Raw genomic sequence first — 21,957 nt, forward strand, 5'->3', positions numbered from 1 at the left:
TGGACCTGGGACAGCTTGGCCCAGTCCAGTGATAATTTCACCAAACACACTTCCTAATCAGTTTTCTCTGTTCTTCTCTCTCCCAGAAACTCTTGCCATTTAAAGGTCTGGTATACTTGGCACTGTTACAGTTTTTTGCTACTGTTCTCCACTCCCATTGTTCTTGTCATACCATATTGCCAGGGTTGCTCACTCCGCTTAAAGAATGGCATTGTTTGCCACTCCCCGGGGCACACTGGTTTAGAATGTCTGCCAGTTATCTTGGCAGAAGGAATCATCTGAATGTTTTGGGTCAATATTATTTAATCCTAAATAGTCAGCTGCTGCCTTAATCTTGAGGACAAATTAGATACAGAAGACAGAAGAATCTAGTAACTGAAATGAGGAGGTCGCTTCATCTAGATGAGGGCTATTTACCTTCTCTCAGCTTTCTCCCAGGCTGTCTCAACACTCCCTATACTGTCTGGAAAGCTGCTGGTGGACGGTTGTGTTCTGTGTCAGCATAATAGCAGGGGATCAAGGCTTGGTTTTGCCTGTAACTCTCCAAGTGGCCTGGATCAAACCATATCACCTTCGTGGATCTCAATTCTCTTTTCCTTTTTTTTTTTTTTGAGACGGAGTCGTTCTTTGTCACCCAGGCTGGAGTGCAATGGTGCGATTTCAGCTCACTGCAACCTCCGCCTCCCAAGTTCAAGTGATTTTCCTCAGCATCCCGAGTAGCTGGGATTATAGGCACCTGCCACCATGCCTGGCTAATTTTTGTTTCGTTTTTTGTTTTGTTTTGTTGTTTTGAGACGGAGTCTAGCTCTGTCACCCAGGCTGGAGTGCAAGGTAGCGATCTCGGCTCACTACAACCTCTGCCTCCCAGGTTCAAGCAATTCTTCTGCCTCAGCCTCCCAAGTAGCTAGGATTGCAGGCACCTGCCACCAAGCCTAGCTAATTTTTTGTATTTTTAGTAGAGATGGGGTTTCATAATGTTGGCCAGGCTGGTCTCGAACTCCTGACTTCGTGATCCACCCACCTCGGCCTCCCAAAGTGCTGGGATTACAGGCATGAGCCACCACGCCTGGCCAATTTTTGCATTTTTAGTAGAGACAGGGTTTTACCATGTTGGCCAGGCTGGTCTCTAACTCCTGACCTCGGGTGATCCGCCTGCCTCAGCCTCCCAAACTGCTGGGATTACAGGCATGAGCCACCGTGCCCAGCCTCAATTTCCTTTTCTATAAATAAAGTTGAACTGGTGTGGTAATAAGGTCCTTTTTAGCCTGCAACTATTCTCTGAATTTTACTACTCAGAGCCCATTGAACTAGGACCAATTGATTTGGTTAATTTGCCTCTGAAACTGGGCATGGAATATTGCTGCACATCATCTTAGCATACATGTCCCTAGTTGAGGGTCGGAAAAACAAAGAGTCTGAAGAACAAGATAAAGGCTTCATGAAGTCACTCCAGTGTGGCTTAGCCAAGGTAGGATCACTTTGGTTTGGCACCATCATAAGCTGGCAAAAAGAACGCAATCTTCAGTTTCTAAGCCTTCTCATTTTAGAAGACATCTCTGCAGTGCATCCCCACTGCTCATTATTTTTTCAAGCTGTGTCTGCTTCACTTGCTTAAGATAAAAGCCTACACAGTGTGCCATCCAAATATAGGTCCACGGCAGTCCAGAGGGAAGACAGCCTGAGGTTTACGGTGACAGGACATTTTGAATACCTAACAAATGGGCTGTATCATATCAAAGCCTACCAGTCAATATTAGCAATGAAGGGAAATGAAAGTAGGGTTTGTTGAGGGAACAGGAAGTTTCCTGTACTGTTTCTCCCCTTGCTGGAAAGCAATTGTGATCAATAACAGGTGCAAATCATTGCTTGTAAGAAAAAAGCATTCATGATTATATTTCACAAGCACCACATCACAGATGTACCTATGTGTATTATGACTTTTAAAAATGAGTAGTGCTTTATAAATCCCACTATCCTTTTTTTTTTTTTTTTTTTTTTTTTTTTTTTGAGATGGAGTCTTGCTGTTGCCCAGGCTGGAGTGCAGTGGCGCGATCTCGGCTGACTGCAACCTCTGCCTCCCAGGTTAAAGTGATTCTCCTGCCTCAGCCTCCCAAGTAGCTAGGACTACAGGCAACCTACCACCACACCTGGCTAATTTTTGTATTTTTAGTAGAGACAGGGTTTCACTATATTGGCCAGGCTGGTCTCGAACTCCTGACTTCAAGTATTCCACCCGCTTCAGCCTCCCAAAGTGCTAGCATTACAGGTATGAGCCACCGCACTTGGCCCCACCATCTTTTATATCTTCCAAAAACAAATGTCCACATTACTATGGAACCCTCCCAAAAACCCCATTGATTGAAGCTGACTTTCAACTCAATTAGTGACCACTTAAAATAGGTTTCTGCCAGCACTACACCTGTCAGTCATTCATACCTTACTTACTGTCAACCAGACATTCCCTCCTGGAATCAGTCATGCTGACTGGTAGAAAGGAGATAACAGGTGTAAATTAGGAACTCCAGTGCCAGGTAGCCTAGCGTCAGAGGAAGAACACTTTGAATCAGAACCATGGGAAACTCACTAACCTCACAGTTTCTCAGTCTCAGCACTGTTGACATTTGGGGACAGATAATTCTTTGTTGTGGGGGCTGTCCTGTGCAGTCTAAGATATTGAGCAACATCCCTGGCATGTACCCACTAGATGCCAGTAACACACACACTCCAAGTTGTGACCACCAAAAAATATCTCCAGATATTGCCAACTATCCCCCACAGAAGCAAAAAAAAAAAACAAATAAACCAACCTGGGTGAGATCCACCAGCCGGGGATCTCCCCAGCCAGGGATCCAATTATTTGGATCGAACAAATAATTTTCTTATGAAGGGAATATGCAGGAATGGAATTTTTCTTCCAGAGCAGCTTCCTCACTTTGGCAGTTTCTTCCCACCCTCCCTATCTTTTCATCTTTCTAGGCAAATATATCCTGAGAATCGAGGCAGTTGTAGATAGGGCCTCCCAGGAAGCAAATTGCCAATTCTCCTTGGTGTAGCAAGCATGGACCATTTGCAGCACCGTCCCCTGAACTTGCCACACTGTCCTAAGGGAATATAACAATGAAAATATACAAGAGAAACATGCCACATTTAGGTTGGAGAGCATTTTGACATCACCGTTCTGTTAATTCTGTTCTCTCCACAGAAGCTGTCATCTGTAGACACGTACCAGAACAAACAGAATAATTGTTAACAGCACAATATTTTTTCTTATTTTGGTTACTCTTTGGTCAGAAAATACCTCAGGCCAGACTTTCATAACTAGAAATATTTGTATCTTAAGCTGTGATTTTTTTTCCAAAAATTATGTCCTTTTTTTTAATACTTTAAGTTTTAGGGTACATGTGCACAACGTGCAGGTTTGTTGCATATGTATACATGTGCCATCTTGGTGTGCTGCACCCATTAATTCATCATTTACATTAGGTATATCTCCTAATGCTATCCCTCCCGCCTCCCCCCACCCTACGACAGGCCCTGGTGTGTGATGTTCCTCTTCCTGTGTGCGAGTGTACTCATTGTTCAGTTCCCACCTATGAGTGAGAACATGCGGTGTTTGGTTTCTTGTCTTTGTGATAGTTTGCTGATAATATGGTTTCCAGCTTCATCCATGTCCCTACAAAGAACATGAACTCATCCTTTTTAATGGCTGCATAGTGTTCCATGGTGTATTTGTGCCACGTTTTCTTAATCCAGTCTATCATTGATGGACATTTGGGTTGGTTCCAAGTCTTTGCTATTGTGAATAGTGCCACAATGAACATACGTGTGCATGTGTCTTTATAGCAGCATGATTTATAATCCTTTGGGTATATACCCAGTAATGGGATGGCTAGGTAAAATGGTATTTCTAGTTCTAGATCTGTGAGGAATCACCACACTTTCTTCCACAATGGTTGAACTAGTTTACAGTCCCACCAAAAGTGTAAAAGTGTTCCTATTTCCCCACATCCTCTCCAGCATCTGTTGTTTCCTGACTTTTTAATGATGGCCATTCTAACTGATGTGTGATAGCATCTCATTGTGGTTTTGATTTGCATTTCTCTGATGGCCAGTGATGATGAGCATTTTTTCATGTGTCTGTTGGCTGCATAAATGTCTTCTTTTGACAAGAATCTGTTCATGTCCTTTGCCTACTTTTTGATGGGGTTGTTTTTTTCTTGTAAGTTTGTTCCAGTCTTTGTAGATTCTGGATATTAGCCCTCTGTCAGATGGGTAAATTGCAAAAATTTTCTCCCATTCTGTAGGTTGCCTGTTGCCTCCAACAGTAGTTTCTTTTGCTGTGCAGAAGCTCTTTAGTTTAATTAGATCCCATTTGTCAATTTTGGCTTTTGTTGCCATTGCTTTTGGTGTTTAGACATGAAGTCCTTGCCCATGCCTATGTCCTGAATGGTATTGCCTAGGTTTTCTTCTAGGGTTTTTATGATTTTAGGTCTAACATGTACGTCTTTAATCCATCTTGAGTTAATTTTTGTATAAGGTATAAGGAAGGGATCCAGTTTCAGCTTTCTACATATGGCTAGCCAGTTTTCCCAGCACCATTTATTACATAGGGAATCCTTTCCCCATTTCTTGTTTTTGTCAGGTTTGTCAAAGATCAGACAGCTGTAGATGTGTGGTATTATTTCTGAGGGCTCTGTTCTGTTCTATTGGTCTGTATCTCTGTTTTGGTACCAGTATCTTGCTGTTTTGGTTACTGTAGCCTTGTAGTATAGTTTGAAGTCAGGTAACATGATGCCTCCAGCTTTGTTCTTTTGGCTTAGGATTGTCTTGGCAATGCGGGCTCTTTTTTGGTTCCATATGAAGTTTAAAGTAGTTTTTTCCAAATCTGTGAAGAAAGTCATTGGTAGCTTGATGGGGATGGCATTGAATCTATAAATTACCTTGGGCAGTATGGCCATTTTCACAATATTGATTCTTCCTATCCATGAGCATGGAATGTTCTTCCATTTGTTTGTGTCCTCTTTTTTTTTTGTTGAGCAGTGGTTTGTAGTTCTCCTTGAAGAGGTCCTTCATATCCCTTGTAAGTTGGATTCCTAGGTATTTTATTCTCTTTGAAGCAATTGTGAATGACAGTTCACCATGATTTGGCTCTCTGTTTGTCTGTTATTGATGTATATGAACGCTTGTGATTTTTGCACACTGATTTTGTATCCTGAAGCTTTGCTGAAGTTCTTATCAGCTTAAGGAGATTTTGGGCTGAGATGATGAGGCTTTCTAAATATACAATCATGTCATCTGCAAACAGGGACAATTTGACTTCCTCTTTTCCTAATTGAATACCCTATATTTCTTTCTCCTGCCTGATTGCCCTGGCCAGAATTCCAATACTATGTTGAATAGGAGTGGTGAGAGAGGGCATCCCTGTCTTGTGCCAGTTTTCAAAGGGAATGCTTCCAGTTTTTGCCCATTCAGTATGATATTGGCTGTGGGTTTGTCATAAATAGCTCTTATTATTTTGAGATATGTCCCATCAGTACCTGATTTATTGAGAGTTTTTAGCATGAAGGGCTGTTGAATTTTGTCAAAGGCCTTTTCTGCATCTATTGAGATAACCATGTGGTTTTTGTTATTGGTTCTGTTTATATGCTGGATTATGTTTATTCATTTGCGTATGTTGAACCAGCCTTGCATCCCAGGGATGAAGCCCACTTGATCATGGTGGGTAAGCTTTTTGATGTGCTGCTGGATTCGGTTTGCCAGTATTTTATTGAGGATTTTTGCATCAATGTTCATCAGGGATATTGGTCTACAATTATCTTTTTTTGTTGTGTCTCTGCCAGGCTTTGGTATCAGGATGATGCTGGCCTCATAAAATGAGTTAGGGAGGATTCCCTCTTTTTCTATTGATTGGAATAGTTTCAGAAGGAATGGTACCACCTCTTCCTTGTACCTCTGGTAAAATTCAGCTGTAAATCCATCTGGTCCTGGACTTTTTTTGGTTGGTAGGCTATTAATTATTGCCTCCATTTCAGAGCCTGTTATTGGTCTATTTAGGGATTCAACTTCTTCCTGGTTTAGTCTTGGGACGGTGTATGTGTTGAGGAATTTATCCGTTTCTTCTAGATTTTCTAATTTATTTGCATAGAGGTTTTTGTAGTATTCTCTGATGGTAGCTTGTATTTCTGTGAGATCAGAGGAGATATCCCCTTTATCATTTTTTATTGTGTCTATTTGATTCTTCTCTCTTTTCTTATTAGTCTTGCTAGCGGTCTACCAATTTTGTTGATCTTTTCAAAAAACCAGCTCCTGGATTCATTGATTTTTTGAAGGGTTTTTTGTGTCTCCATCTTCTTCAGTTCTGCTCTGATCTTAGTTATTTCTTGCCTTCTGCTAGCTTTTGAATGTGTCTGCTGTCACTTCTCTAGTTCTTTCAATTGTGATGTTAGGGTGTCAATTTTAGATCTTTCCTGCTTTCTCTTGTGGGCATTTAGTGATACATAAATTTCCCTCTACACACTGCTTTAAATGTGTCCCAGAGATTCTGGTATGTTGTGTCTTTGTTCTCATTGGTTTCAAAGAACATCTTTATTTCTGCCTTCATTTTGTTATGTACCCAGTAGTCATTCAGGAGCAGGTTGTTCAGTTTCCATGTATTTGAGCAGTTTTGAGTGAGTTTCTTAATCCTGAGTTCTAATTTGATTCACTGTGGTCTGAGAGACAGTTTGTTGTGATTTCTGTTCTTTTACGTTTGCTGAGGAGTGCTTTACTTCCAACTATGTGGTCAATTTTGGAATAAGTGCAATGTGGTGCTAAGAAGAATGTATATTCTATTGATTAGGGGAGGAGAGTTCTGTAGATGTCTATTAGGTCCGCTTGGTGCAGAGCTGAGTTCAATTCCTGGATATCCTTGTTAACTTTCTGTCTCGTTGATCTGTCTAATGTTGACAGTGGGGTGTTAAAGTCTCCAATTATTTTTGTGTGGGAGTCTAAGTCTCTTTGTAGGTCACTAAGGACTTGGTTTATGAATCTGGGTGCTCCTGTGTTGGGTGCATATATATTTAGGATAGTTAGCTCTTCTTGTTGAATTGATCCCTTTACCATTATGTAATGGCCTTCTTTGTCTCTTTTGATCTTTGTTGGCTTAAAGTCTGTTTTTTCAGAGACTAGGATTGCAACCTCCGCATTTTTTTGTTTCCATTTGCTTGGTAGATCTTCCTCTATCCCTTTATTTTGAGCCTATGTGTGTCTCTGCATATGAGATGGGTCTCCTGAACACAGCACACTGATGGGTCTTGACTCTTTATCCAATTTGCCAGTCTGTGTCTTTTAATTGGAGCATTTAGCCCATTTACATTTAACGTTAATATTGTTATGTGTGAATTTGATCCTGTCATTATGATGTTAGCTGGTTATTTTGCTCGTTAGTTGATGCAGTTTCTTCCTAGCCTCAATGGTCTTTACAATTTGGCATGTTTTTGCAGTGGCTGGTACTGGTTGTTCCTTTCCATGTTTAGTGCTTCCTTCAGGAGCTCTTTTAGGGCAGGCCTGGTGGTGACAACATCTCTCAGCATTTGCTTGTCTGTAAAGTATTTTATTTCTCCTTCACTTATGAAGCATAGTTTGGCTGGATATGTAATTCTGGGTTGAAAAGCCTTTTCTTTAAGAATGTTGAACGGCCCCCACTCTCTTCTGGCTTGTAGAGTTTCTGCCGAGAGACCCGCTATTAGTCTGATGGGCTTCCCTTTGTGGGTAACCTGACCTTTCTCTCTGGCTGCCCTTAACATTTTTTCCTTCATTTCAACTTTGGTGAATCTGACAATTATGTGTCTTGGAGTTGCTCTTCTCGAGGAGTATCTTTGTGGCATTCTCTGTATTCCCTGAATTTGAATGTTGGCCTGCCTTGCTAGATTGGGGAAATTCTCCTAGATAATATCCTGCAGAGTGTTTTCCAACTTGGTTCCATTCTCCCTGTCACTTTCAGGTGCACCAATCAGATGTAGATTTGGTCTTTTCTCATAGTCCCATATTTCTTGGAGGCTTTGTTTGTTTGTTTTTACTCTTTTTTCTCTAAACTTCTCTTCTCGCTCATTTCATTCATTTGATCTTCAATCACTGATACCCTTTCCTCCAGTTGATCGAATTGGCTACTGAAGCTTGTGAATTCATCACGTAGTTCTTGTGCCATGGTTTTCAGCTCCATCAGGTCATTTAAGAACTTCTCTACACTGGCTATTCTAGTTAGCCATTCGTGTAATCTTTTTCAAGGTTTTTAGCTTCTTTGCGATGGGTTCGAATTTCCTCCTTTAGCTTGGAGAATTTTGATTGTCTGAAGCCTTCTTCTCTCAACTTGTCAGAGTCATTCTCCAACCAGCTTTGTTCCATTTCTGGCGAGGAGCTGTGTTCCTCTGGAGAGGGAGAGGTGCTCTGATTTTTAGAATTTTCAGCTTTTCTTCTCTGTTTTTTCCCCATCTTTGTGGTTTTATCTACCTTTGGTCTTTGATGATGGTGACGTACAGATGGGGTTTTGGTGTGGATGTCCTTTCTGTTTGTTAGTTTTCCTTCTATCAGGCAGGACCCTCAGCTGAAGGTCTGTTGGAGTTTGCTGGAGGTCCACTCCAGACGCTGTTTGCCTGGGTATCAGCAGCGAAGGCTGCAGAACAGCAAATATTGCTGAACAGCAAATGTTGCTGCCTGATCGTTCCTCTGGAAGCTTTGCCTTAGAGGGGTACCCAGCCGTGTGAGGTGTCAGTCTGCCCCTACTGGGGGGTGCCTCCCAGTAAGGCTACTCAGGGGTCAGGGACCCACTTGAGGCAGTCTGTCTGTTTTCAGATCTCAAACTCCATGCTGGGAGAACCACTACTCTCTCCAAAGCTGTCAGACAGGAACATTTCAGTCTGCAGAGGTTTCTGCTGCCTTTTGTTCAGCTATGCCCTGCCCCAAGAGGTGGAGTCTATAGAGGCAGGCAGGCCTCCTTGAGCTGTGGTGGGCTACACCCAGTTTGAGCTTCCTGGCTGCTTTGTTTACCTACTCAAGCCTCAGCAATGGTGGGTGCTCCTCCCCCAGCCTTGCTGCCACCTTGCAGTTCAATCTCAGACTGCTGTGCTAGCAATGAGCAAGGCTCCGTGGGCGTGGGACCCTCCAAGCCAGGCACAGGATATAATCTCCTGGTGTGCCGTTTCCTAAGACCATTGGAAAAGTGCAGTATTACGGTGGGAGTGATCTGATTTTCCAGGTGCAGTCTGTGACAGCTTCCCTTGGCTAGGAAACGGAATTCCCTGACCCCTTGTGCTTCCCAGGTCAGGTGATGCCTCTCCTTGCTTTGGCTCACACTCGGTGGGCTGCACCCACTCTCCTGTACCCACTCTCCGAAAAGCCCCAGTGAGATGAACCTGGTACCTCAGTTGGAAATGCAGAAATCACCCGTCTTCTGCATCGCTCACACTGGGAGCTGTAGACTGGAGCTGTTCCTATTGGGCCATCTTGGAACCACCCCAAAACTTATGTCTTTCAACTTCCCAAGCATCAGTGTTCAGACACTATTGCTCCATGGGCAAAATGAGACAACCCTATTCATTTAGACATAATGTCCTTTATATGCTTTTTTAAAATTTTGAGACAAGTTCCCACTATGTCACCCAGGCTGGAGTGCAGTGACTCACTGCAACCTCCACCTCCCAGGCTCAAGCAATCCTCCCACCTCAGCCTCCTAAGTGGCTGGGACCACAGGTGTGTGCCACCACACCCAGCTAATTTCTTGTATTTTTGGTAGAGATGGGGTTTTGCCATGTTTCCCAGGCTGATCTTGGACTCCTGAGCTCAAGAGATCCACCCGCTTCAGCCTCCCAAAGTGCTGGGATTCCAGGCGTGAGCCACTGCACCCGGCTGGGCTTCTAAAGAAAAATGCTCTTTCCTCCATTCATTTTCCAGGAGAGATTTTGCTTCTTGAAGTGATTTTTGCTAAGGAAATAGATGAACATCTCTCAAAGCAATAGTCCTGCTGAAATGACCTATAGTAATTACAAGAGTTCCCATTTGCCATCAGGCCAGTCGACCCATCCTGAGGAAGATTCCAAGCGCAGCACTTCCCCTTAAATTACTTTTATGACTGTGACAAATGCTTTATCTGTCTGGGCTGTAATTGCCTCACCTGTAGAAGATAGCAAAGGTGTTATGAAAGTAGCTACCTATTTACTATCTGTAACTTTGGATAACATCTTTTGCTCTCTCAGCCAAGGTTTTCTCATCTGTAAAATGGGGCTAATCACAGCATCTCCTTCACAATGTTGTAGTGAGTAAATGAAATGGCACATAGTAGGCCCTCTATAAGCATTGACGCCCAATATCATAAACTCAAAATTATCCTTTTGTCAGTTCTAAACGATTTGGCAGCTTTTTAACCTTCTAGATGGCAGCTAAGAAACAAATTGTTTCTTCATGACCTTGGTTGCCTTGTTTTTGCCTTCTTTTTAAGTTTGGCCATTTGGAGGCACAGCCCATCACAAATACTAACCTTTTTAAAAGTCATCATCAGCAACCAGTATGGGAAACAGAATTCTTCCTTGCACAGCTGTCTCTTGTTTGGTTAATTTACTAGATGAAAAAAGGAGTCTTAATTAGAAAAATAGCTCTTAGTATTTGAGGTATAGGGTTCAAATATCAGAATTTGAAACAGCATTGAGATTGAGCAATAAATTTTTGTTGTATACCAAAAATGTATGTTTTCAATTAAAAGATTATGGGATGAAGAATCACAAGACTCATCCCAGCTCTTCCTCCATTTCAGTCACTTTGAGCAAGAATGTGACCTCTCTGCGCCATATTTCAGCCCACGGAATCTGGTTTTTGTTTCTGTTTGCCTGAGATGATCATCTAAGCCATCCACTGTTGACTTCCCACAAAGGGTGTCACATGTTCAGCTAATCCTACGTGGGCCTGGATTCTGATTTTGTCATTTATCCACTGTGTGATCTTGGGCAAGTTGTTTAACCCCTCTGTGCTCCAGGTTCCTCATACAAAAAATGAGAATAACAGTCTACTTCATAGAGTTATCATGAAAATTAAATGAAAACTGATCAAAATGAGTGCCTAACATATAGTAAGCATACATAAAATGTTAGCTATTGCTTTTATTATTGTGTTGGCTGTCTTTAGAGGAGAAACCAACAAAAAAAATGGAAGTATAATCTGAAATCTTGGTGTTTGGATTTTTTCCATTTTATGAACCAAATTTACCAAACTAACCACTTAGGAAATAAAGACATCAAATACACTGTCTTTTAGTTTCTGCATGTATAATTTCCCTAACCTACAATTCATCAACTACTACTTTCCCCTCTGATTTCTGAATAGGAAAATCATGGCTCTTATCACTATGTGGTATATGTTAAATCCCACCAACATTTCACTTGGGTAACCACATGTTTAACAAATTCTGTCTACTTTATATGGAGACTGTGCCCCTGGAACAGAATGTCTCAAACATTAATGTGCATGTGAGTCACATGGGGATCTTGTTAAAATGCAGATTGTGATTCACCCGCTCTGCAGGCAGAAATCCCACTTTTCTAACAAATTCCCAGGAGATGCTGATGCTGCAGGTCCTTGGACTGCACTTTGAGTAACAGGGCCATAGATATTCACAAGCCATTTGAGCATGGAGGAGGCAGGGGGCACACCTGGCCCAAGTAGAGATCAAGCAGGTTGAGAGGGGCAGGCCTGCAGGAACTCACTGCCAGACCCCCTCTCCAGCCCCAACCTCACCAACTCTAATTTAAGAAATTGAAATGTTTAAGGGGAAAAATAACAGGAAGATATGGAAAAGATAGTCAAAACCCTACCTGCTTCTCTTAATTTTCCTAAACTTTAAAAAAAAATCATAGAATAGATTACACCAAGCAATTTGACCCATCTGCAGTTCTAAATTATCTTCCACAAGACAAGCAGGTAGAAGACAATTTAATTCTCCCCTCTCTACTGTTGGGACTGTATCAGTGAGGTACAGGTGCTAAAATAGACCCTCTTAGGGGAGCATTACATACCCTGCAGGTACTTACGTCATACCACTAAGGCCCATTTCATAAAATATGTTTTTGGTGTATTTAAAAGTATTCTGAGGACCTGAAAATATCCCAAAAGCACCTGCTGTCAAGGAGCTCTCACCAGTGTAAAAACCTCACCTGCTATTATAACCAAGAACAAGATAGCTGTGCATGCTGTGGCAGTGCTTCTATTCCTGAAGCAAAGAAAAAACCAAAGTTTTCCAGATTTAAATGTCTCTTCCCTAAATGACTATCTGCCATGATCTTGATCCTGTTTATTTTTTTACACATAAAAATTGAAAATCAGTCTCACCTGGGTACCAAAAATAGTGGGAAATTGTAGTGAGATTCTTTGAAAACCCAGAGGAGGACCTATATGTTACTCTGCTAACACTAGCGTATATTTGTGTGGATTTTGTTAATCCCTGAGAGTAAGCTGTTGAAGGAATATGGGTGTTTTGCTGCCAAGTACTGAGACTTTTACAGGGTGATGTATACCATTGATCTAACTACCCAAGTCATATTTTGTCTTTTATTTGAGAAATTATAAATCTTAAGTTTTGATTTTTGTCCACAAATCATACCCTAGTCCTAGTTTCCAAAGTCAGAGAAGATTCACATGTATTTTCTACCTTGAAAAGGGGTATTTCATGTTTGGGAACATAAAATGGGGTGAGTCTCATAAAGATATCTTGGGTTTTTTTGAAAAATGCGGGTTCAGACTGGCATCAAGAATAAACATTATGCTCTGAACTTTTGCACAGGAGAAACCTAATCCTAGCAGTAAACATCTGTTCCCTTTTATGTGCATTTGTGGCTCGTTAATATGAATGTTTCTGCAACCACAGTAGCTTTTCTAATATCCTAAATGGAATCTCTGTGGCCTTTAGAGTAATTACCTCAAAGTTTGAGTCATCCAACCTAAGGACTCTCTGATTAAATCGGTATGAATTATGGAAAATCAAATGACCATTCCTGGGGGAGGATTCCATTGTGTCCTCCGGAAAGTATTTTCCCAGTGCTCAGGGCCTCTGGTAAGTGTTCAGCAGTCAGCTTGTTCCTATATGGTTAAATAATTGTAAGGTGTCGCCTATGAACCTGGTCACTGCCATGTTTTCATGCAGCCAAATGGCATTTACACCATGGTCTTTGAACACACGTTGTTTTGTTTTGCTTTTTAGTTTTGTTTCAGGTTGCACTTCAGATTAATAAGCATCCTCTATAAATGTTATAAACACAAACTTTAAAATTGTTCTAATGGTTTTCATTTATCAAAAGATTATCAATCACTGTACTTTCTAGTTTCAGAGTAATTATTTCAGGTTTCTGCAGTCATGATGATTTTTTTCATTAGGATAGTGATTGCCTAATGGAATATACAGGAAAACCAGAGAAGTGGGAGCAGCCAGATAAGGAAAAGATTTGTTTATCTCCTAGCAGCTCCCAAATCTCACCCACTTAATGGACTGATAATCCCTGCCAATGAAATAAGAGAAGCCCTCTGTGATAAAAAACTTAAATTCACCTGCACATGGGGACAGAAAAGCCCAGTCTCAACAAGAGAGAAAATTAATAGGCAGATACTCTGTAAAAGAAAGACAAAACCATTTAGCAATGAAAGGCAGCATACTTGAACAAAGAGGCTAAGTTTGCAAGACTTTGCCTAAAAGAAGATATTCTGAACGCATAGTTTATGTAACTGGACAAAAGTTGAACATGGGCCTCAGCAGACCATATTGATAAAGTCTCAGGAGTGAAGCAGCAGAGTTCTTCTTGAGATGAGTGCACCCTGATTAGGGATATCAAAACACATTATCTGGATTAGATAAAATAATGTTGAAAAGTACTTTCGGATGCTATCTGGCATGTAGTAGGTGTTCAGTTGGTAGTAATTTTAATTTATGGAGCTTAGTCTATGTAGCCTGACTTAAATAAATGCTCCATAAATTTGAGCTATCACTAACATTATTATGATTATGACCTTCAGCTACCTTGTATACAATAATGAATATGGTTCCCTCCCTTTCTCATCCACTCTATCCTCAATTCCCTTAGGAGCCAGTGGCCAGGAAGACACACCCTCCCCAGCTATGACCCATGCCTCCATGAGTCTAACAATGACCAGAATGTTTCACTCCATTTTGCAGACTTAAATTGTTGAGAATACCAAAGTAGGATATGTTCACAATCTCAAGAGCTATCTAAGTCTTCATTTTGGGAACACTAACATACACCAACAAGAGCTCAGAAATGATCATGATTGCATGAGCTTAGAATAAATAAGAAATGTATTTTAAAGGAAAAAGAACTCACCACAGACTGGAATAGTAAGGGAAAGCTGTGTGGATTGGACTGAAACTGAGCTGGGTGAGTTCAGAATGTTCATGTAAATTGAGAGAAAGGGGAAGCATGAGAATAGATGCTACAGGCTCCTTCCCACCAGTTGAGAATTGTGGATTTGGTCTCTGTAATTACTAGTAGTAAAAAAAGGGGGGGCGGTGGGGGGAGACACTTTGAACACTTACTGTATTTCTGCACAAGGATAGATCGTGTCCATGTGTTGGCTCATGTATTCTTCACATCAACAATGTGAAGTACTTTCACACCAACACTGTGAGGTCCTATAACCTATAACCCTTCCGTAGCAATTCTTGAATGTAGTAATAGCAGATTTCCTTTAGAAACAGCTAACAATTTAACTTTTCACTATTTTGGAGATGTCTCTCCTCCCTTGTCCAAGTATTCCAAATTTACAAGTCTCATGGCATCAGCTGGGGCAGAGTTCCTGCAGAGACCTACATAAATGGAAGCAAGCAGGCACTGCAGCTTCAGCCTATTGTTAAAGGTTCCCAGGCCAGGCAAAGCCACCCGGGTAGATTCAAAGGCACTGGGAAACACAAGCCAGGAGCCTGCCCTCTGGTGTCCAGCTCACCCCATCCCAGATGTTAGTGGACTAACCGATTAAGTCAGTATTTCAGAGGTCTTAGAAAGATGGCCTTGAGATACCAGCTCCGGCATCCGATACAAATGCCAAAGTAAAAACACGGTTGGTTTACACAGCCTAAGGACAAGGAAGAATAAAGCCATCCAGCTGCCCTTTCTGTCTTCCCTGTTCACAGAGCTTGTCTAAGGCTATGCTACAGTGTCTGTTGATGGCTGAGCTGCCTTTTTTTGCAGAACTTTGATGCTAACCAGTTATGGCTGACTCTGCCTTGCATAGAGCATATTATCCCTCAGTAAATAGAAATTCCTAAATAAATAAAAAATTGTATGTGCTCTGTTCAGTTTCAGGGGTATTTTGATCTGTTCTTATTATGTTCAATTATTTCCAAATAATATTTATTGAGGTCCCATCATGTTATAGCATTGTGCTTAGAGCTGTGGAGATTAAGAGATGGATACATTGATTAGAGTCCAGTAAGAGGGAAAAGGGCGCAAGTACCATTGACATGATACAAGGAGGACATGGTAAGTTCTTGCCTTATAGAAGAACATAGACAAATATTATGGATAATTCAGGAGAGAGATTCAAAGAGGTAGAGCAATTTGCCCCAAACCACAGCTAATATATGGCATAGTCAGAATTTGAACCTCGGCAAGCAGAGCCCATATTCTTATCCACTATCTTTTCCCGCCTCTGAAAAGCAAAATAGGTTTCATTTTCACCAGCAGTTCTGGGAGAACAATCCTATTGGCAGTCCATATTGGACTGCTTGTAATGATGAGTCCTCCTAGCAGACCAGTGGCTTTTGGATAAGAAATTGGGCATGAATTATGTCCCTAGGAAATAGTTTTGTCTTTGCAAAGTTACTGGATTATGTGCCTAGGAAATAGTTTTCTCTTTGCAAAGTTATGAGGGGACAATAAATATTACTTCAGATATTGTGCTAGCCACTATGAGTGTTAAGAAAATTATATACATGTATGTAAATGGATATATCACAAGGTAGAAGGTAGCACTTGGAGGACACAGATACATGGAAAGTGGGATGGAAGTTTGGAGAGTGGATGGATTGCCTCAAGAAAGCTTAAATGATGAACTAGACCTTGAAGGTTGAGTAAGGATCAAATTTGTGTCTTCATTATTATGTTATTTGAGCTACCAAGCTAATCAAGCCAGATATAATGATGGCCAGGGAAACCTAACAGGAAATGCTCACTTCACCAAAATTCTTCTCCCATTTGCCTTGCACAGAATCTAGGAATCCAATTTTAGAGATACATTTCTTGGGCCATGGCCAATGCTTTCCAGGCATCCTCTTTAAAACACAACTTTTGCTGTGAGGTGACTCATCCCAGGTTCTTAGCCATTAATATAGTGGTATGGAGTCATTTATCAAACTTTTTTTTTTTGAGGGGGGGATGCTCTTTAAAAATCATGTTTAGAGGAGAAGAGTTTGGAGAGTAAGGCAAGGGAAGAGAGGTCATGTGGATGCATAAGTGAAGAACTTACACTTAGTGCATGCTTACAATGTGCAGGACACTGTTCTAAGACCTTTTTATATATAAACCTATTTGGTCATCAAAACAATAGTATATTCCCATTTTACAGAAAACCCACATCTCTAAAGTTCCAGAAGCAACTTTTTTATTTTTATTTTTATTTTTTTGGCCTCTCTAATGACCACCTCTCATGAGGCTACCAAGAAATACAAGGGATGAGCCATTCCTTCAAGTGGCTTCTGGACTAGGTCAAAGTTTACAGTCCTTGGCAACCAGAAGCAACTGAACTATAGAAGGTCAGGTCAGGTTTTAGAGTCAGAAGACCTGGGTTTGAGTCCAGGTCCATCATGAAATCCACATCACTTTCTAAACTCAGTTTCCACACATGTAAAACAGGGATGATAATTCTATCCACATTCCCCACCCCCATACAAATTTTGCCAAGCACCTATTATTCATAAGGCTCTTTTGCAAGTGCTAGAGACACAGTCATGACCACAACAGTGCTCATCCCTATTTCTGTCATGCTTACATTTCCAGTGAGGACAGACAAAACAGTTCCTATTGGTGACAAGTATAATGAAGAACCTAAAGTAAGATAATAGAGAGAAAGTAGTTGGAGAGCTGGTCGGGAAAGGCCTCCCTCAAACCTCAATGACAGGATGCTGGTGATATAAGGATTTGGACAGGGGCACTGCAGGCATAGGAAAGAGCTTCTGCAAGATGCTGCTGTGGGAATGGGCTTCCTATGTTAGAGGCAGCCCATGTGGCTGGAGGATAGAGAGAAGGGGGCAGAATCATGGGTGAGGAGCTCAGCCAGAGGGAGGCTCAGTGGGGCCTTGAGGCCACTGTAAGGCCTGAAGATTTTATTCTAATATTGGTGGGAAGTCATCAGATTATTTCAAGCACCAGAGAAATACACTCTTATTTATACTTTTAAATGCTCACTCTGGTTGCTCTGTGGAAAATAGATTATAAGTGGCTGAGAGCAAAAGCAAGGAGACTTGTTATGAATATAAATGAGTAACGGGAAAATGAAATGAGGTAGTAAGTACAATTTCTAAAGAACGTTTAAAGCACAAATAAAACAATAGCTATTAATAGGTCAATTACTACTCATCAAACTAAGGGCAATAAGGAGAACATGTCGCTTAATAGCACAAAAGGCAAAGAAGAGCAGGTGAAGTGCTTCTCTTAATTTTAGATTCCTTGTCAATTAAGCAGTATATATTCCCTGGATGTTTGTGAAGATAAAGTGTCTAGCTCAGTTCCTGGCTCATAGTAAATGCTCAACCAAACATTACTCTCCTGTCCTGCATGATTCTAAAAAAATCAGTTGAGGAGTACATAGTCTGAGAATTCAGCAAGGCTAAATCTTATGGGTTGAAGTAAAAAAATTAAAATGGAAATTTGAGGCTTCATACCTAATAGTCTGATGCTACACAGTGATAATTCTACACACTCTCTGGGTTTACAAAGCACGTTTTATACACACACCCCTAATGCAGAATATGGTTTGCGGTCAGTCTCAGTACCTAATATTAATGGACTTTTAATACAAGCTAAACTCTTGCAATGAGTGCCATGAAATCCCAGCCTACGCAGCTTACCCTTTCTGACCACTTTGTCATAATCCTATTTCCTTTGCTTTAGCTCTTTTCTAAGGTATCAGCTCGCTCTTGTGTCCTGAAATACTTGAATATTTTAATCTAATTCTCCCTTTTTTGATGGACAGATTTATTTTCTATCATCTTTAATGAAATTTCCAGAGATAGGATGTAAGTAGTTATGTTAATGAGATTTATGTTTGTTTCTCTTTTGCAAAAGAGCACTGTGGGTCAGTGTTGTGTCAATCAAAGCCATCAGAATGATGGTCATCGAATGCAAACCTAATCATTCAAGCCTAAACTCCCTTGAGACACACAAGCCAATGCAGTTCACATGTCCCTATCTAGTTATTATTTTATTTTGTTCTACTTATTTTTAATTCATCATAATTAAATTGATTGTGTTGATGTCTAGAGTGTGAAGTATTGAAAGCCAAATGTTAGCTGGGATTCATTAAAGAGTAAACGGTTCATAATTTATATGAATAACAAGATATGATCATTTCTAGAATGCTCCTTTTTTAAAAAAATGTATTACTTCTACTACTGTGTGCATTGTGTCCCAGATAATGCTCAGAACAACAGGCTTTTATTTTTAATTTTTTATTTATTTCAATAGGTTTTTGGGGAACATGTTGTGTTTGGTTTCATGAATAAGTTCTTCAGTGGTGATTTCTGAGATTTTGGTGCACCCATCACCCGAGCAGTGTACACTGTACCCAGTGTGTAGTCTTTTATCCCTCATCAACCTGACCCTTTCTGAAGTCCCCAAAGTCCAATGTATCATTCTTATGCCTTTGCATCCTCATAGCTTAGCTCCCACACATGAGTGAAAACGTATGATGTTTGGTTTTCCATTCCTGAGTTACTTCACTTAGAATAATAGTCTCCACTTGCATCCAGGTTGCTATGAATGTCATTATTTCATTCTTTTTTATGTCTGAGTAGTATTCCATGGTGTATACATATATATCACATTTTCTTTATCCACGAGCTGATTGATGGGCATTTGGGCTGGTTCCATATTTTTGCAATTGCAATTTGTGCTGTTATAAACATATGTGTGCAAATGTCTTTTTCATATAATGACTTCTTTTCCTCTGGGTAGATACCTAGTAGTAGGATTGGTGGATCAAACGGTAGACCCACTTTTAGTTCTTTAAGGAATCTCCACACTGTTTTCCATAGTGACAACAGGCTTTTTGAGTAAATACTTATTTACATCCATACCTGCAATCTACAAGATAATATCTAATTAACACCTGACTTTTAAGGCTTCACTCAGTAGACCTCAAAACAATGGATGACTTTTTGAATGATAATGAAAATTTACTCTGAGGTTGTGTAAAATATTGGAGTCTGAGGAAACTACATGCTTATTCAAAATCTGTCACTAATTTATTTTCTTACCTTAAATTTATCTTAACCCTGTGGGTCTCAAACTCTGTTGGGTATCAGAATCACCTGGAGAACTTGATAGATCTATGCATGCCCACACCCTATCCAAACTTCAAAAAGTCTGGTCTTCAGTGTTGTTTAATAGTGTCTCAGGTGATACTGATACACATCAAAGTTTGAGAATCACTGACTTAACCTTTTGGGGTGTTAATCTCCCTAAAAAGAAATATTCCGTTTGTGTGAGCTTTGAAGGAACAAAAGGATATGAGCATTAGACATAGGAAATTACTGAAGACCATTATTGCCAACCACAGGTATGTGGAGGTTACTTGTAGTTCTCACCAACAACAGTATATCCAGTAGGTAGAATTTAAGGACCCCAGTGTCTTGGTAGTCTCATCCTTCCTTGGGAATGGAATAGGAATTGCATGTTGCCCCCCTGTTCTTGCAAGGATCAGAATCAAGAATCCTCCTTAAATAAATTCCTGTTGAGTTTTCTCATGACCCAACCGGGACTTCTCAGTCTCCAGATTTCCCAGCAGTGCCCCAACCAATAAACCTGCCAGTTAAGCTACTGAATATCATTATTACGAATGTAATTACAGACAGTAATTATGAGCTTGTAAATTCCTCCCATGAATGAAGCCCTTTTCCCAAACCATCTCAGCTGCTTTTCTTTGGAAAATGGAAAGCAATCCTATCCCTTGCCTCACCCCAAGTGTAGCCTTCCTTGCTTAGAAGAAACCCCCTTCTTGCTGGCCCGAGGGACATGCTAAGCAAGCTTTAATAGGCTGCACTTTAAGGAGCAATGTCCTCTTGGAGCAGAGCCCCTGTCAGCATCTCTCAGCCAAGCATTGTTTCCCTAGGGAATAATGACTACCCAGTTTGGCTGTTTTTCTTAATTTCTGTGGGGTCAAGGGAATTAATACCAAATTTTAGGAATTTCTGCAGAAAAATCACCTCTTAAAGGCTTCTCAAAATAGCTTGAGAACTTTAACCTTATTTAAATTAAGCTTTGCGAGATGCAATTTGCTGAGGATTTAAAGTCTCTGAAAATAAAGCAGACACCATAAAAACATGTGTGCTGAGAAGAATTTTCATGTCTGTAGAAATAAAATCAATCTCATTAGGCCCAGAATTAACCCCTGCCCTCAGTAACTTTATATTTAACACATGAAAACCTCAAGTCCTTATGGATAATGGTACTTGAATGAGTTACACATGGATATGTTTAGCTTGAAATGCAATACAATCTTTCAAGATCTCAATCTGTTGTTGCCTTTTAGTGGATATTGAGAATAAGTGCCTGTAATTGCACCAGTAGCTAGCACAGTCGAAAGTGGTAGAAGTCCACACCTTTTTGATTTACCATGCAATGAATAATGCCATGTAAACTCTGAAAAGGAAGAATCTATGTTTATATAATGTACCTAATACAATGCTTAGCACAGTCCTTTGCATAGAGTGAATTTTCAGAGCTCTTCTCTGAATAAGATCAAATGTCACACCCAAAAGCTAGCACAGTGTACAATTTTTAAAAGGAGACTTATTCCTTACTGGCCAAATTAAGCTATTTCAAGCCACAGCATTTCCATTTACTATGACAAAGGAATCGTGTTGATTATTACTTTGTTACTATCGTTCATGGTTTTCTCCTGGAGTAGAAATACAGTGTGCATGGGCACTGGAATTTTCTCATAGTAATATGAAAACCCGGAAGGGTAAATGCAACTTTCAAAAGTGACTGAGTAATTTACACTTTTAGAGAAACCATCCTAACCAACATTAGCTGAAGACATCTGGTAGCTTTCGAGAGGGTGCTTATGAAACCCTAAAGCATTTTTAACCCTCATGTTAAATAATTTAAAATTCACTTTAAATGTTTGAAAGTCAGCTTAAAATTCACTGTGCTGTGCACAGGTCAGGATAGACGTGTCTCTCTAAGCCCCAGGGATATGGGTATCCATGGTCTTCTGGTAATTTCAGTGTTAAAAAAAATTCACATATAAATTTGTGAATTATGATCACTTTAAAAAGACCATATAAATTCTGAAAAGGAGGAGTCACATATTTATATTATATTTTTTCTAATTTTGACAAACAGTAGCTTAAGAATTTCTGAAAATATGGATGACCAGATGGATTATGTTTTTTTAATGTGTACAACATGCATACAAATATGTATATATATATATATTAGCTTGCTCATTTTTGCTCTCTATATCCATGTACAGTAAAGATATTTAAGGAAGTAAAATTTGCCACCAGGGAAGGTTAGTGTCAGAAATTTTTCATCATATTATTACATTTTTTCCCATTTTCTGTAGGCCAGACCCTCAAGTCCCTATAAATTGAATAGAAAAAATATATATAATATACATAAATAATTAACCAGCTGTACTCCAAAGAATTTAAGTTCATCATTCTATCATTAGGGCTCTTAATTTGTCCCACAGCTAAAGCACTATCTG

The 21,957-nt window shown here is 40.2% G+C and overlaps 1 protein-coding gene across 10 annotated transcripts in view; it reads left to right on the forward strand.

The window, feature by feature from the left end:
- THRB (thyroid hormone receptor beta) overlaps positions 1-21,957 on the forward strand; it is a 382,425-nt gene that overhangs the window by 286,853 nt on the left and 73,615 nt on the right. The window lies entirely within an intron of this gene.

This window comes from Symphalangus syndactylus, chromosome 1 (genome assembly GCF_028878055.3).
Source record: "Symphalangus syndactylus isolate Jambi chromosome 1, NHGRI_mSymSyn1-v2.1_pri, whole genome shotgun sequence".
NCBI classification, from domain to species: domain Eukaryota; kingdom Metazoa; phylum Chordata; class Mammalia; order Primates; family Hylobatidae; genus Symphalangus; species Symphalangus syndactylus.